This window comes from Rhinoderma darwinii, chromosome 5 (assembly GCF_050947455.1).
Source record: "Rhinoderma darwinii isolate aRhiDar2 chromosome 5, aRhiDar2.hap1, whole genome shotgun sequence".
In the NCBI taxonomy this organism is placed as follows: Eukaryota; Metazoa; Chordata; class Amphibia; order Anura; family Rhinodermatidae; genus Rhinoderma; species Rhinoderma darwinii.
In genome coordinates, this window is record NC_134691.1 from 230,162,918 (window position 1) to 230,178,386 (window position 15,469).

General features: G+C 44.7%; 2 non-coding genes and 1 pseudogene across 2 annotated transcripts; all 3 read right to left on the minus strand.

Annotated features, from left to right (window-relative positions):
• Positions 1-766: 766 nt before the first annotated feature.
• Positions 767-957, minus strand: LOC142653580 (U2 spliceosomal RNA). The gene has a single exon (XR_012848508.1). It is a non-coding gene; the product is annotated as a U2 spliceosomal RNA (small nuclear RNA).
• A 1,316-nt stretch (positions 958-2,273) lies between these two features.
• Positions 2,274-2,457, minus strand: LOC142653915 (U2 spliceosomal RNA). Its single transcript, XR_012848764.1, has one exon. It is a non-coding gene; the product is annotated as a U2 spliceosomal RNA (small nuclear RNA).
• Positions 2,458-8,808: 6,351 nt separating this feature from the next.
• On the minus strand, positions 8,809-8,977 carry LOC142654211 (U2 spliceosomal RNA; annotated as a pseudogene).
• Positions 8,978-15,469: the final 6,492 nt, after the last annotated feature.

A 15,469-nucleotide genomic window follows, 5' to 3' on the forward strand; every position in this document is an offset into this window, starting at 1 on the left:
CAACACTGCAACAGCCGGCCGCCAGGCTGTCTTTTTTTTGCACAGCTACTTGCCTCCAGGAGGCCACAAGAGGGAGACAAGGGACTGCAAAATGGAAAATAGGCATCCACCAACTTTACAGACAACTTCTCTTTGCTCCTACAACCTCCATCCTTGCACAGTTTGTTATTCTTCCAGGTAACATAGTAACAAATCCAAATTGCTGCTCTCTTTGTAGGCAAGCAAGGGTTTGTTGCAACTGCAATTCTTACTTCTTCTTGAAATGTAGGGACGACAGTACATTCCATCACATCCATCTAGTGTACACAGGTAGGTCCATTGTGGCGGGTAGGCGGCTGGCTGCTTTAATGGCTGTTTGCTGTTCCCCTACTCCACTCCACTCCACTATTTGACTGTGGTGCTGCATCAATCAGTGGCTGGCTCAGGTGCAGCTCTTTAACTTACCTAAAAGGGAGGGCGGAGAGAAGACAAGGAAGGTGAATGAGCTGTTCCAATGTGAAATGCCGGAAACACAGAAACACAGAAGACACACACACACACACACACACACACACACACACACACACACACACACACAACAAGAGGTGGCAATGTATTAATTAATTGCATTTAATAAATGAGCTCATTATCACACATGACTGTACAAATGCATTGTCCAACAGGTGTTGAAATAATGGGATTAAAAGGGGAGATCCCATCAGAAAGACAAAAACAATAGCAAACACAAATAGCACTTTTGGAATCTGATTTTAGTCAACACATAAGGGAAGGGTGCACCGGTCCTGGAAATACTGCAATACCAGGTCAATGCGTGGAGTGGACAGAGCAAGCTCTATTTCCATCTCCCTGTTCGAAAAATCCATTTAATATATGGTCCCCAGATAGGGGACGTATCAGATATTAAACTGATAAGAACAGATACTACACTTGATCTTAGCCAAAAGGCCGAGAAGCGATAACCCGAATGGGCCGGCCGTTGACCGAGCCTGCCTAATACTGCTGTTCACCCCTTGCAGCGATTGATTCAGCCTACTCCTAGGCAATTCCATGGGGCCCTGCAGGCTCACACACATTTACAGCTACTAAGCGGGAGGGAGGTGAATAAAGGCCGGAGAGGAAGCCAGACAGGATTTGCTTCTTTTGCTTGCACCACAATGCAGTGCTGAAAGAGGAGGAGGAATCTACATAAAAACGCCTTCCTGGCAACGCCCAAATGCCCTCCTGCCATGCAGATAAACACTGGCAGCGGCAGCAAGTGCATGCCCACAGCCACCCCTTGTTCCTTCACACCTTGTATCAGCTTTAATCCAATCCAGTCCGGTGCTGCCTGCTGAGCAGCACTGACCAACACTGCCTGGGCCCAGGCTTTTATCTCTGAGGCAGGCCCCATTATGATGTCAGAAAGCTGGCTCTGGAATCCTGAGGGCTCCACTATGACACGTGCAAAGTTCCGTCTGAACTTTATATAAGACGGTGCGGCTCAGTCAGTCACTCAGTGTTGCCTGAGAGGGCAACACTGCAACAGCCGGCCGCCAGGCTGTCTTTTTTTTGCACAGCTACTTGCCTCCAGGAGGCCACAAGAGGGAGACAAGGGACTGCAAAATGGAAAATAGGCATCCACCAACTTTACAGACAACTTCTCTTTGCTCCTACAACCTCCATCCTTGCACAGTTTGTTATTCTTCCAGGTAACATAGTAACAAATCCAAATTGCTGCTCTCTTTGTAGGCAAGCAAGGGTTTGTTGCAACTGCAATTCTTACTTCTTCTTGAAATGTAGGGACGACAGTACATTCCATCACATCCATCTAGTGTACACAGGTAGGTCCATTGTGGCGGGTAGGCGGCTGGCTGCTTTAATGGCTGTTTGCTGTTCCCCTACTCCACTCCACTCCACTATTTGACTGTGGTGCTGCATCAATCAGTGGCTGGCTCAGGTGCAGCTCTTTAACTTACCTAAAAGGGAGGGCGGAGAGAAGACAAGGAAGGTGAATGAGCTGTTCCAATGTGAAATGCCGGAAACACAGAAACACAGAAGACACACACACACACACACACACACACACACACACACACACACACACAACAAGAGGTGGCAATGTATTAATTAATTGCATTTAATAAATGAGCTCATTATCACACATGACTGTACAAATGCATTGTCCAACAGGTGTTGAAATAATGGGATTAAAAGGGGAGATCCCATCAGAAAGACAAAAACAATAGCAAACACAAATAGCACTTTTGGAATCTGATTTTAGTCAACACATAAGGGAAGGGTGCACCGGTCCTGGAAATACTGCAATACCAGGTCAATGCGTGGAGTGGACAGAGCAAGCTCTATTTCCATCTCCCTGTTCGAAAAATCCATTTAATATATGGTCCCCAGATAGGGGACGTATCAGATATTAAACTGATAAGAACAGATTTTTTTTTTTTTTTTTTTTACAAAAGTTTTTATTTATCAATTGAAACAAAATACAAGTACAATATACATCATAATACAATCAGAACAATGTCAGTGTCATACAATCGTTTCAGTTCACACAAGTAATGTACAAAATAATCACACCCAATGTTTCCATTTCTTAACCTTCCAGATCCCCTCAGAATCTGACCCAGAACGTTTACAATCAAGCTTGTACATAAAATACAATCTACTGAGAAACAATTTAATACAGTCATCAACAGACATTTTGTCTTTTTTATAAACCAGAATATTTCGTGAGTCCCATAAAGTTTCACGCAGGGCAATAGTGAACATCCACACTAGTCTGTGTTGCACAGACATTGTAAGGCCTACCCCATAAAGCAACATGCTGACAGAGGCAGAAGAGATGCCAGTAAGTTCTAAAAACAAACGCTTTAACTTAGTAATGACTTGTTTGGCATAGGGACAACCATAGAGCAAGTGAAATACGGTTTCTATGTCACCGCAATTTTCCCTCGGACACTGTTCAGATGGCGCCATATCTCTGCGTTTTAAGAACGCCTTTGTTGGAAGAGCCTCATGAAAGGATAACCATGTCACCTCCCTTTGTTTGGGTGACACTGGCAAAGCACTGACCATTTTCCATGCATTTTTAGCCTGAGAGCTAGACAGGTCAGCTATGTTCGTTACAATTTCATCCTTCCGGTACCATTTCAGAATATGAATTTTACTGGTGCTTAATAATCCCAAGGATTCTAGATTATATTTATTCTTGAAATATTGTAGTGCAAAGTAAAAAGGAGGCGCAACAAAGGCCCAAGGTTTGGTTCTATCTAACGGTATCCAACCCCATTTATGAAACATCCAGCCACCCAAATATCGGATCATGTGACCGGCCCATCTTTTAGATAGTACTAACTTGTGAATTAATAACCAGTAGTGCATGTGAGATAGAAAAGCAATGTCAGGAAAATGTAGACCACCGTTAATGGGTAATTTCAGACATTTGACACGAGCAACTTTCTCAGCTTTTGAGCCCCATAGAAAGATACACAATATTCTGGTCATTTGCTGTATCCACCTGCTGGAGGGAGTGAAAACACAGGTGAGATAAAAAATCATGGGCAAGATGACTGCCTTTATTATGAGCACCTTCCCAAAAAGAGACATTTGCCTGGTCTTATAGAAGTTCAGCTTCTGTGTTACTCTTTCACCCAACTTCTGAAAGGATTGGCTACCTTTTAACGCCTGATCATAATGAACCCCCAGAATAGTCAGTCCCTGTGGGTCATGGGGCACCTGTGTGTCTTGTACAGGTGTGACAGCCGCAAACGTTGAGTATTTGCATTTATCCCAGTTTACAGACATGGCAGACACATTACAGAAAATACGTAAATGTAATTTTGCTCTATTCAGGTCCGCTTGGGATGTGTTAACCAACACCACATCATCCATATAGGCCAGTAATTTTACTGCCTCACCTTGAGACCCTGGGAGAAAGAAACCTTTTATTATTTTATCTTTAATAACAGACTGAATAAAAGTTTCCATGACACTTATGAAAAGTACTGGCGACAAAGGGCACCCCTGTCGCACCCCAGAAGAAACCGTGAAAGGGTCGCCTAGGGAACCATTAACTTGAACACAGCTAGTAACCTCCGAATACATACTTTGAATGACTCGCAGCATCTGTGCAGGGATACCAAAAGCACGTAAAACAGAAAATAAAAATTGATGTGAAACTGTGTCATACGCTTTTTGCAGATCAATGGAAGTAAGAACTAATAGCGAACGATTAGATAAAGACATATGAATAATATCCCTAACTAGCAAAAGGTTTTCATGAATACGCCTACCAGGCACTGCACATGTCTGAGCAGGCCCGATAAGATCTGGTAACACAGCGCTAAGTCTGGATGTGAGAATTTTCGCCACCACCTTATAATCAACATTGAGTAAAGTAATAGGGCGCCAGTTTTTGACATCCCTACGGTCACCCTTCTTATACAATAAAGTAATCACTCCATTCTTCATAGAAGCAGATAATTCCCCTGTAGAAATAATCAAGTGAATGATTTGGACAAAAACAATTTTGATGATGTCCCAAAAGGTAATATAAAATTCCTTAGATAATCCATCTAAACCTGGGGTCTTATTATTCTGCATGGACTTTAAGGTATTCAGAACTTCTTCCTCCTTCACAGGTGCCACTAAGGAGGGGACAGCGGTATCATGGACCTGCTTATCAAGGACAGAACAATAGTCATCAATTTCTTCACTTGAAGCAGCATCACGATTAGAATACAATGCAGAGTAAAAGTTAGATATAACAGGTCCCACACCTGGGCCCTGCACCTCATTGCCTTGGTCATCTAAAACAGTTTTGAACACAGAATGAACACGAACAGATTTTTTAAAGAAATACCTGGTGCAGCACTCATTTTCCTCCATATGCTGCACCTTAGCACGAAACATAATGCTTTTACCCCGTCGGGCAAGGGTGTCATTGAAAGCCTGTTTGGCAGTTTGTAATTCGTCATAAACATCAATCCCTTCTCTTTGTAATTTACCCAAAACCACAAGGTTGTTGATTAGTTTGGTATATTGCCTTCTATGCTGCTTGGCCAAACTTCTGCCGTAACGCTGGAAGAAGGAGGCAACATTTACTTTTATCCAATCCCACCACAACAGAGGTGAGGCGAAGGAGGTTTCCTTTGAAACCCATACATTAAATTGCATTTCAAACAATTTATGAACATCGGGTTCCCCTAAAAGTAAGTTGTTGAGTTTCCAAAACCCCTTGCCTTGCACAATGGCACCTTGTAAGGACACATCACATAATAAACCCACATGGTCAGAAAAACCAACATTAACAATGGAAAATTGCATAACTGTAAAATGAGATGTGCAAAACATAAAGTCAATGCGTGATTTCACCTTGCCATGATCAGCATAGTAGGTGTAAATAGGGTCAGAGTGATGTGGAACAGCACAAATGTCCTTTAAGGAGAAATCCTGTAAGATAGAATTTAGCAAAGTTCCAGTGCTGTCCAGTTTACAGTTATTTGTAGTACCACAGCGCCCTCTAGTGTCAATGATACTATTGAAATCTCCAGCAAGTACAGTTGGTAAAGTACCTGGCAGGAAAACCTTTAAATTATGAAAAAATTCTAAACGGTCAGCCTTGTTTGCAGGGGCATAAACATTAAATAATCGAAAAGGAGTCCCGGACAAGTCCATGTCGAGTTGCTGAAGCCGACCTGGTATTAAAACAGTATGATGGAAACAGTTTATCACAGAAGATTTGAGAAGAACCCCGACTCCAGTATTTCTAGTTAAGTCTGAAGGAGCCCAGTAAGCTGGCCCAGCTTGCCACTCCAAATTAGAGGGCATAACATTTAAAGCACATTCCTGGAGGCAAATCAGGTCCACAGGCTGAGTACGTAAAAAATCTAAAACAGCAGCCCGTCTGTTTGTCGAGGCAATACCCCTGACATTTAGGGAAAGCACCCGTAACATTAGAATAAACTATATACAGTTAAAAAGTACTAAAACAGTCAAGGAGGGCCTTCGGAAAAGCCACATACCTCCTGTAGAAGTTGAACGCCAACGGAGTCCAGAAATTCGGAAGACGGGGAAATTAGAGGCGGGTCCTGGTGATGCGGAAGAGCCGTGTCCTCTTCAGAAGAGCAGGATAAGGCACTGTAGCGGTTGGGACTGGCAATGGAGTCCATCATCTTTTTCTTTGGAGGGCCTGCTCCGTCCTTACCAGGCTTGCGACGGGCCTTCACAACGGAGAAAACAGATCGATCTAGATCCTGATGGGGAGTAGGTGATATCACAGACCCAGAGGTAGTGGGTGCAGAGAGGTCCATACCCGCCGGCTCTGTATCCGCCCATACGATGGTCATGCCACTTTCCTCTGTGTCGGACTGGAAAGAAGAAAGGAACTCTTCAATCTCTGTAGCAGATGATGCGGTGTGCTGTGGCGAGGGAGCCTCAACCCTTGGAGCAGGGGAGACCTCAGCCGGCTTCTGCAGCTCTGTAACCTGGCTCAACGAAGAAGAAGCTGGAACAGCATCCGTCTGGGAAACAGCAGGCAAGTCCTTCAGAGAATCTGATGTAGAAGCTGGCACCAGGCCAGGACAATTCAGAGGCGGCAAGAGGGTCAGAGCCTGGGCCATAGGTAGCTCATTTGCGGGTGCCTCAGGCTCTGCCTCTGCCAGCTGGACCTCCAGGAAGATGGGCCCTCGTCCCGATCGGGCGGCATCAGCGTAGCTACGATTCGTCATCATTCCTCTGGGGCAGGCTCGCACCAAATGTTCTTTGGAGCCACACAGGTCACAGGTGCGAGGTTGGGAACAGTGCCCAGCATCATGGCTCGCGCTTCCACAGTTCCGGCAGCAGCGACCAGTCGGGCAGGACTCCTTGGTGTGCCCGAAGTTGAGACACTGCCTGCAGTACTTGGGCTGGCCTGGGTAGACCAGATATCCTCTGTTTCCTCCAAGGGAGAAGGAGGCAGGAGGGTGACAAACTCCACCGATTCCCTCAGGGTCTGGACGAAATCTCACCCAGAAACGAAGCTTGCCGTTGGGGATCCCGAAGACGTTCCTCAGCTTGTTGCCTCCTCTGACGCTGCTACAGTATCGCTGCAGGAAGGCCACCACATGCGCCAGCTCCGTGAAGGGGTTGAAGAGGTGGAGGGTAATCGGCTTCTCATCCATCTGGAACAGCGGTATCAGGAGGAAATCCGTCAGCTCCGGCTCAGTCAGCAGCTTTTTGCTTTTTTCAAAGACAGTCAGGCATTGTCCGTTTGTCTCAAAAGAGACATCGAAAAAGCCTTGGGCAGCACTGTCTTGAAGGCAGAAAATGTCAGTCGCTCTGAGTTTCAGCATCCTGAAAAGGACGGTCTGAACGAAAGGTCCAAGCTCATATCTTCGGTTGCAGTCTGGCTTTACCAGGAAGCGGATGGTATTTCGGATCCCCTGAGCCTCCATATCACCAGCCAGTGAAGTTCGATCCACTATCTTAGCCAAAAGGCCGAGAAGCGATAACCCGAATGGGCCGGCCGTTGACCGAGCCTGCCTAATACTGCTGTTCACCCCTTGCAGCGATTGATTCAGCCTACTCCTAGGCAATTCCATGGGGCCCTGCAGGCTCACACACATTTACAGCTACTAAGCGGGAGGGAGGTGAATAAAGGCCGGAGAGGAAGCCAGACAGGATTTGCTTCTTTTGCTTGCACCACAATGCAGTGCTGAAAGAGGAGGAGGAATCTACATAAAAACGCCTTCCTGGCAACGCCCAAATGCCCTCCTGCCATGCAGATAAACACTGGCAGCGGCAGCAAGTGCATGCCCACAGCCACCCCTTGTTCCTTCACACCTTGTATCAGCTTTAATCCAATCCAGTCCGGTGCTGCCTGCTGAGCAGCACTGACCAACACTGCCTGGGCCCAGGCTTTTATCTCTGAGGCAGGCCCCATTATGATGTCAGAAAGCTGGCTCTGGAATCCTGAGGGCTCCACTATGACACGTGCAAAGTTCCGTCTGAACTTTATATAAGACGGTGCGGCTCAGTCAGTCACTCAGTGTTGCCTGAGAGGGCAACACTGCAACAGCCGGCCGCCAGGCTGTCTTTTTTTTGCACAGCTACTTGCCTCCAGGAGGCCACAAGAGGGAGACAAGGGACTGCAAAATGGAAAATAGGCATCCACCAACTTTACAGACAACTTCTCTTTGCTCCTACAACCTCCATCCTTGCACAGTTTGTTATTCTTCCAGGTAACATAGTAACAAATCCAAATTGCTGCTCTCTTTGTAGGCAAGCAAGGGTTTGTTGCAACTGCAATTCTTACTTCTTCTTGAAATGTAGGGACGACAGTACATTCCATCACATCCATCTAGTGTACACAGGTAGGTCCATTGTGGCGGGTAGGCGGCTGGCTGCTTTAATGGCTGTTTGCTGTTCCCCTACTCCACTCCACTCCACTATTTGACTGTGGTGCTGCATCAATCAGTGGCTGGCTCAGGTGCAGCTCTTTAACTTACCTAAAAGGGAGGGCGGAGAGAAGACAAGGAAGGTGAATGAGCTGTTCCAATGTGAAATGCCGGAAACACAGAAACACAGAAGACACACACACACACACACACACACACACACACACACACACACACACACACACACACAACAAGAGGTGGCAATGTATTAATTAATTGCATTTAATAAATGAGCTCATTATCACACATGACTGTACAAATGCATTGTCCAACAGGTGTTGAAATAATGGGATTAAAAGGGGAGATCCCATCAGAAAGACAAAAACAATAGCAAACACAAATAGCACTTTTGGAATCTGATTTTAGTCAACACATAAGGGAAGGGTGCACCGGTCCTGGAAATACTGCAATACCAGGTCAATGCGTGGAGTGGACAGAGCAAGCTCTATTTCCATCTCCCTGTTCGAAAAATCCATTTAATATATGGTCCCCAGATAGGGGACGTATCAGATATTAAACTGATAAGAACAGATTTTTTTTTAAGTTGACTACCCCAACTTTGGGGGTAACCGTTTATTTAAAATTTTTCAGGTTTTACAATAAATTAACATTTTTCAACATTTTTACAGGGATTCACATTTTACAACAATGGTTAAAAAATAAATACAAATTGTCAGATTAAAATCATACAATTTATAAAAGGGCACTTGGTGGCATCATATTATAGAATTCCATTCGCTAAAAAACCATTTTCTACTTAAAACAGGAGAGAATTTTTTGTCTAAAAGATAATATTTGTGCATTTCATAAAAACAAATTCCTAAAATATCATTCACAGATAAAATTTCATGTTTGAATAAAAGAATATTCCTGGCCGCCCACAGAGCTGCTTTAACGCAGTTAGTAATCTTCCATGCCATAATTTTCTGAGTCCTTGTTGGGCACTCCAGACATCCATAAAATACGCCTTCACTTGTAATTCTTTTTATTCCGGTTATCTTCTTCATCAAGGGGAGGATTTTTGTCCATATTAGTTGTGAAAAATAACATTGCCAAAAGAGATGTAAGACTGTCTCGTCATCGCGGCATCCTCCCCTTGGACACGCAGCCGAGTTGGTCAGTCCCCTTCGATGCTGGAATGCCCGGCATGGAAGACACTCGTGGGCGCAGCTCCAGGCCAGATCCTTCTGTGAATTAAAAATGAATTTAGCATTAACCATGCTCCAGATAATTTTGCATTTGTTTTCATTAAAATTGCTAATGGGGGCTATTAAAACATTTTCTTTTATTTCCTTTAAAACATATTTACTATTTTTTACATCTTCTATTCTTTTGTCTTTTAGGTTAAAAAGGTTCACTATTTTTTCTAAAATCTTATACTGGTCTGGCAGGTTAAAAGCATATGGCGAGCTTAAAACCGTAGAGAACCATCCGTACCTCCTCATAAAATAGCCAGTGTTAAAACGGATAAAATAAGACCAGTAGTGTTCCTTAAAAACAGTATTAAGACACAGTGTAAAAAAATGGATTAAAAGAAATGCTTTTATATTTGGAAAATCTTTACCACCCATTAGCTTTGGTAACATCACTTTTTCTCTCCTGAGCTTCTCCATCCTAGAATTCCATAAAAATGTAAAACATGCCTTGGTAATCTTTTTTAATAAAATATCAGGGGGAGGGAAAACCATACTTAGATATAATAAAATTGGTAAAATCACCATTTTTGTGATTAAAATTTTTCCCTCCATTGTCAGTTTTCTAAGATTCCATAAACAAATTTTCTTATTAACTTTTTGTGCCACCAAGTCCCAACTGATAAAACCATTGTTTGACTCATTGAAGGAGACCCCTAAAATCTGTACAGACTCCGACACAGGGACTGGAATGTCCTGTAAAATCATATTGCCAATATTTAAAATATTACTTTTATTAAAATTGACTTTAAAACCGGAGGAGCAGCAAAATTGGTATATCTGTTGTAATGCTTTTTGCAGTGACGGGGCGTCCCTGCACAGGACCGCGACATCATCCATGTACCCCACCACTTTTGCCTCTAGTCCCCCCCCGCCCGGCAGGGGGACTCCACATATCTGCCTGTCATTCCTCAATCTGCAGAGTAGAGGCTCGATCGCACATATAAAAAGTAGTGGGGACAAGGGACACCCCTGCTTCACTCCGGAGTTTAAAAGGACATCCTGTGTCTTAAAACCCTTTACTAAAATCTTGCTCGTACAATTTTCATAAAAGGCCTTCAAAGACTGTAAAAAACCTTCTGGTATACCCATCTTTTCTAAAACCTTAAAAAGATAAAAATGTGATACTCTATCAAAGGCTTTCTCGAAATCTATGGATAAAACCGCCAATCTGCCTTTTCTCTCCTTCGTATCACCAATAGCATCTTTTAAGAGGTTTAAATTGTCCCATATGCTCCTCCCAGGTATCCCACAGACTTGGTTGGAGTGGACGATTTTCTCTATAACAGCCTTTAGTCTATTCGCGCAAATCTTGGCCATTATTTTATAGTCTGCGTTTAGTAAGGTGATAGGCCTCCAGTTTTTAATATCTGTTTTGTCCCCCTTTTTATAAAGCAGGGACACCTCACCTTTCTTCCAGGACCCCGGGAGGGCTTTTGTTCTAAAAACTTGAGTAAAAAGGGAATAGAGATCCTCTTTTAAAACTCCATAAAATGTGACATAAAACTCTATGGGTATACCATCAGGGCCAGGGACTTTACCTGTTTTAAAACTCTTGATGGTATCTAAAATCTCCTGTTCCGTAATATCCTGTAATAAAAAATCTTTGGAGACAGGATTTAAAACAGCGTCAACCTCCTTCAATGAGTCGTTCATCAAATCAACATTAACAAGCTTTATATTAAAAAGATCCGCATAAAATCTGTGTACCTTTTTTAAAATATTGTCAGTGTTTGTATCTCCATCAACATTGTCTAACAGGGTATGCTTATCGTTAATTTTCTTAAAAAAGTACCTGGAGCAGGTCTCATTTTCCTCGAGGTGTTTCATTTTTGAGCGAAAGACAATTTCCTTACCTCTCTGCTCCAGGCACTGGGAGATCTCCTTCCTAATCTCCATAATCTCCTCCTCCACCTGCATACCCTGTTCTCTGAACTTGTATTGGGTCTGCAGCCGGGTATTCAAATTAGCAAAAAAATCCTGTTTTTCTTTTGCTTTTCTCCTTCCGATTTTTATGAAAAAATCTCTTATTTTTATTTTTATTTTCTCCCACCATGAGACTATGGACATATTTGGATGTCTTACCCGTCTGCAGCCCTTATAAAAGGTAATAAAATCAGATAAAATTTGCGGATCATCTAAAAGGGAAACGTTCATTTTCCAGGCTTTTTTGACAGTATTTTTCCCAATATCATTTTTAACTTTAAAATACAATAATTTATGATCAGATAAAACATTGGGATTAAGATCACATTTAAAAGGCAGTACTTGATAAGAGCAGAATATAAAATCGATCCTGGAGCTACAGTTCACATTGCTCCAGGTGACGCCGGCCTCTGCAGATAAATTGCTGTTACATTTCTTAAAAACATCAGTAAGTTTAAAATCAGTAACTATATCTTTTAATAATGAGGAGGTTTTGTCATAATTCCTGCTTACTGAGTTAGAGAACCGGCGTTCCCCCTTTAAAATACAATTAAAATCACCCGCTAAAACAAGTGGCTCTGAATCGTTTAAAAAAAGGGGTAAAATCTCTAGCATTCTAGCTCTTTCATTCTTGTCCGAGGACCCATAAAAATTTAAAAACTGCCATCTAATACCGTCTATAAAAGCTTTGACCAATAAAATTCTACCTGGTAAAATTTCATTAAAACTGTCAATTAAAACGTTCCCTTTAAATAAAATGGCGACACCTGCGGCTCTGGAATCGTTAGACCCGGACCACACTGAAGGTCCGAGTCTCCAGTCTTCCTTATATTTGTTGTAGTTCGTGCGATGTGGGATACAGCATTCCTGTAGGAAAAAAACGGTGGCGGAAAAAATAGAAAGATAATCAAACAGGGCAGCTCTTCTCGTCTTGGAATGCACGCTCCTAACATTTAAGGAAATGCCACCTAACTCTGCCATGAGGAAAAGGGAAAAGAGACAGTCTTATGTAATCTTACCCGAGGTGGCCTCAGCAGTCCTCGGCGTTACCAGAGACCTCACTCGAACTCTCATCGCCCTCCGACTTCAAACCGACTGTATAACTTGAGGAGATTGGAGAGGAACTCATGTCAGACAGCTGACCCCCCGCCATACCTGAGGCACTGATCGAAAATGGGTCCCATATGGACTCCACGGGCAAGGTTTCTGGAGCATCTCGTATGGCAGCCTCCTCCCCTACGATAGGGGCAGGAAACGCACTCGCGGCCGTTTCAGGGACTTCTGTCACCTCAGAGGTGGCTATGCTTGTCTCCCCCAACTGGCGAGAAGGGGGGAGACCTTCAGCTGGTGCTTCCGGGGGTGCGTCAACTGGTTTCCCTGCTTTCGCTCTAGCAGGTACTCCCATCGGCACCCCCGCTGCCACCTCCGAGTACGCCCTACGCCTCTTAGACCTTGCTGCCGCTCCGCCCGGGTCCTCTGCCTCAGGTACAGGCTGACCCAGCACCTCCTGCGGCCCAGGCGGATCAGCTTCATCCGAACTACCCATCTCCTCCGTTTCCTGAGGGGGCTTTTTCGTCCGCTGATCACTGGCTCTTCTCTTAAACCGCCTTTGCTCCTTTGGGTCACCTGTTTGGGGGGGTCTGCTGGAGGTGTCCATGTCATCAGCCTCTTCACCTCTTGGTTCCTCTCCTTGTGCGGGGGCGATCTGGCCTGCTGGCTGCTCTGGACGCCTCGGCCGGACCTCGGGTTGTTCCGATCTGTGGGGACAAGTAGCATATAGATGACCAACTCGGCTGCAAAAACGACACCTTTTCCCCAGAGGGCAAGTTTTGGCCTCGTGCTCAGAGCTGCCACAGTTCCTACAGGTGCTTTCGCAGAACTCTTTGGTGTGACCGTACTTTTGACATTTTCTACAGAATGGAGGCATTCCTGTGTAAAAAAGATCTCCTGCCATATCACCTAATTTAAAGCGTGCTGGCGGCAACATTATCCCCCCTGCTGTATTGGCATCTCTATAACAAGTTACTAAAAATCTCCACTTTGACGTCCAAACTCCAACTTCGTTCATTATTTTGCCAATACATTTTACACTTTTGAAATAGGGGGATAAAAAGGACATCACATCTTTTAAATCAGCAAACGGGCAGTACATTTTTATCACAATCATCTTAGTGATGTCCAACACATGTTCGTAAAATTCAATACCGTCCAGTCTCGGATCGTTTTTTACCATGTATGCCGCCAGCAGATCTTGGAACACTCCATTCTGTACAAAAGTTATGTCGTATGTTCTTCTCCTAGGATAGTCTTGTACCGCCAATATCTCCCGCTTCTGAATGTTGAAAATGCCAACAAGCACGGTCTCCACCAAGAACTTCAGGCCGCAGGTCGTCGCCTTCTCTTCTGATACAATAACACGGATTGTATTCTTTATCCGGGCATACGCCGGTATCTCACCAGGACTTTCGTCCATGGTGAGGGGTTTTCAGGGAAAGTTACGCCACCCGTTGGTGACGTAACGTCTACGCAGCTTTCCCCTTTTCGGCCGAAGCCTACACGGGGGATATGTGGATCGCAACTCGTTGCTCAGGACTAAGCCTCTCTCCCAAATAGCAGCACGGGGGTGAAGTCCAGGCGAACCTGGACGATCCCCCGAGGCCGAGAGAGAGGGTACCTGAGCACCTCCCAACTAAGACCAGGCAGCACTGACTACAAGTAACCAGCACTACACTTGATCTCAGCCAGAAGGCCGAGAAGCGATAACCCGAATGGGCCGGCCGTTGACCGAGCCTGCCTAATACTGCTGTTCACCCCTTGCAGCGATTGATTCAGCCTACTCCTAGGCAATTCCATGGGGCCCTGCAGGCTCACACACATTTACAGCTACTAAGCGGGAGGGAGGTGAATAAAGGCCGGAGAGGAAGCCAGACAGGATTTGCTTCTTTTGCTTGCACCACAATGCAGTGCTGAAAGAGGAGGAGGAATCTACATAAAAACGCCTTCCTGGCAACGCCCAAATGCCCTCCTGCCATGCAGATAAACACTGGCAGCGGCAGCAAGTGCATGCCCACAGCCACCCCTTGTTCCTTCACACCTTGTATCAGCTTTAATCCAATCCAGTCCGGTGCTGCCTGCTGAGCAGCACTGACCAACACTGCCTGGGCCCAGGCTTTTATCTCTGAGGCAGGCCCCATTATGATGTCAGAAAGCTGGCTCTGGAATCCTGAGGGCTCCACTATGACACGTGCAAAGTTCCGTCTGAACTTTATATAAGACGGTGCGGCTCAGTCAGTCACTCAGTGTTGCCTGAGAGGGCAACACTGCAACAGCCGGCCGCCAGGCTGTCTTTTTTTTGCACAGCTACTTGCCTCCAGGAGGCCACAAGAGGGAGACAAGGGACTGCAAAATGGAAAATAGGCATCCACCAACTTTACAGACAACTTCTCTTTGCTCCTACAACCTCCATCCTTGCACAGTTTGTTATTCTTCCAGGTAACATAGTAACAAATCCAAATTGCTGCTCTCTTTGTAGGCAAGCAAGGGTTTGTTGCAACTGCAATTCTTACTTCTTCTTGAAATGTAGGGACGACAGTACATTCCATCACATCCATCTAGTGTACACAGGTAGGTCCATTGTGGCGGGTAGGCGGCTGGCTGCTTTAATGGCTGTTTGCTGTTCCCCTACTCCACTCCACTCCACTATTTGACTGTGGTGCTGCATCAATCAGTGGCTGGCTCAGGTGCAGCTCTTTAACTTACCTAAAAGGGAGGGCGGAGAGAAGACAAGGAAGGTGAATGAGCTGTTCCAATGTGAAATGCCGGAAACACAGAAACACAGAAGACACACACACACACACACACACACACACACACACACACACACACACACACACACACAACAAGAGGTGGCAATGTATTAAT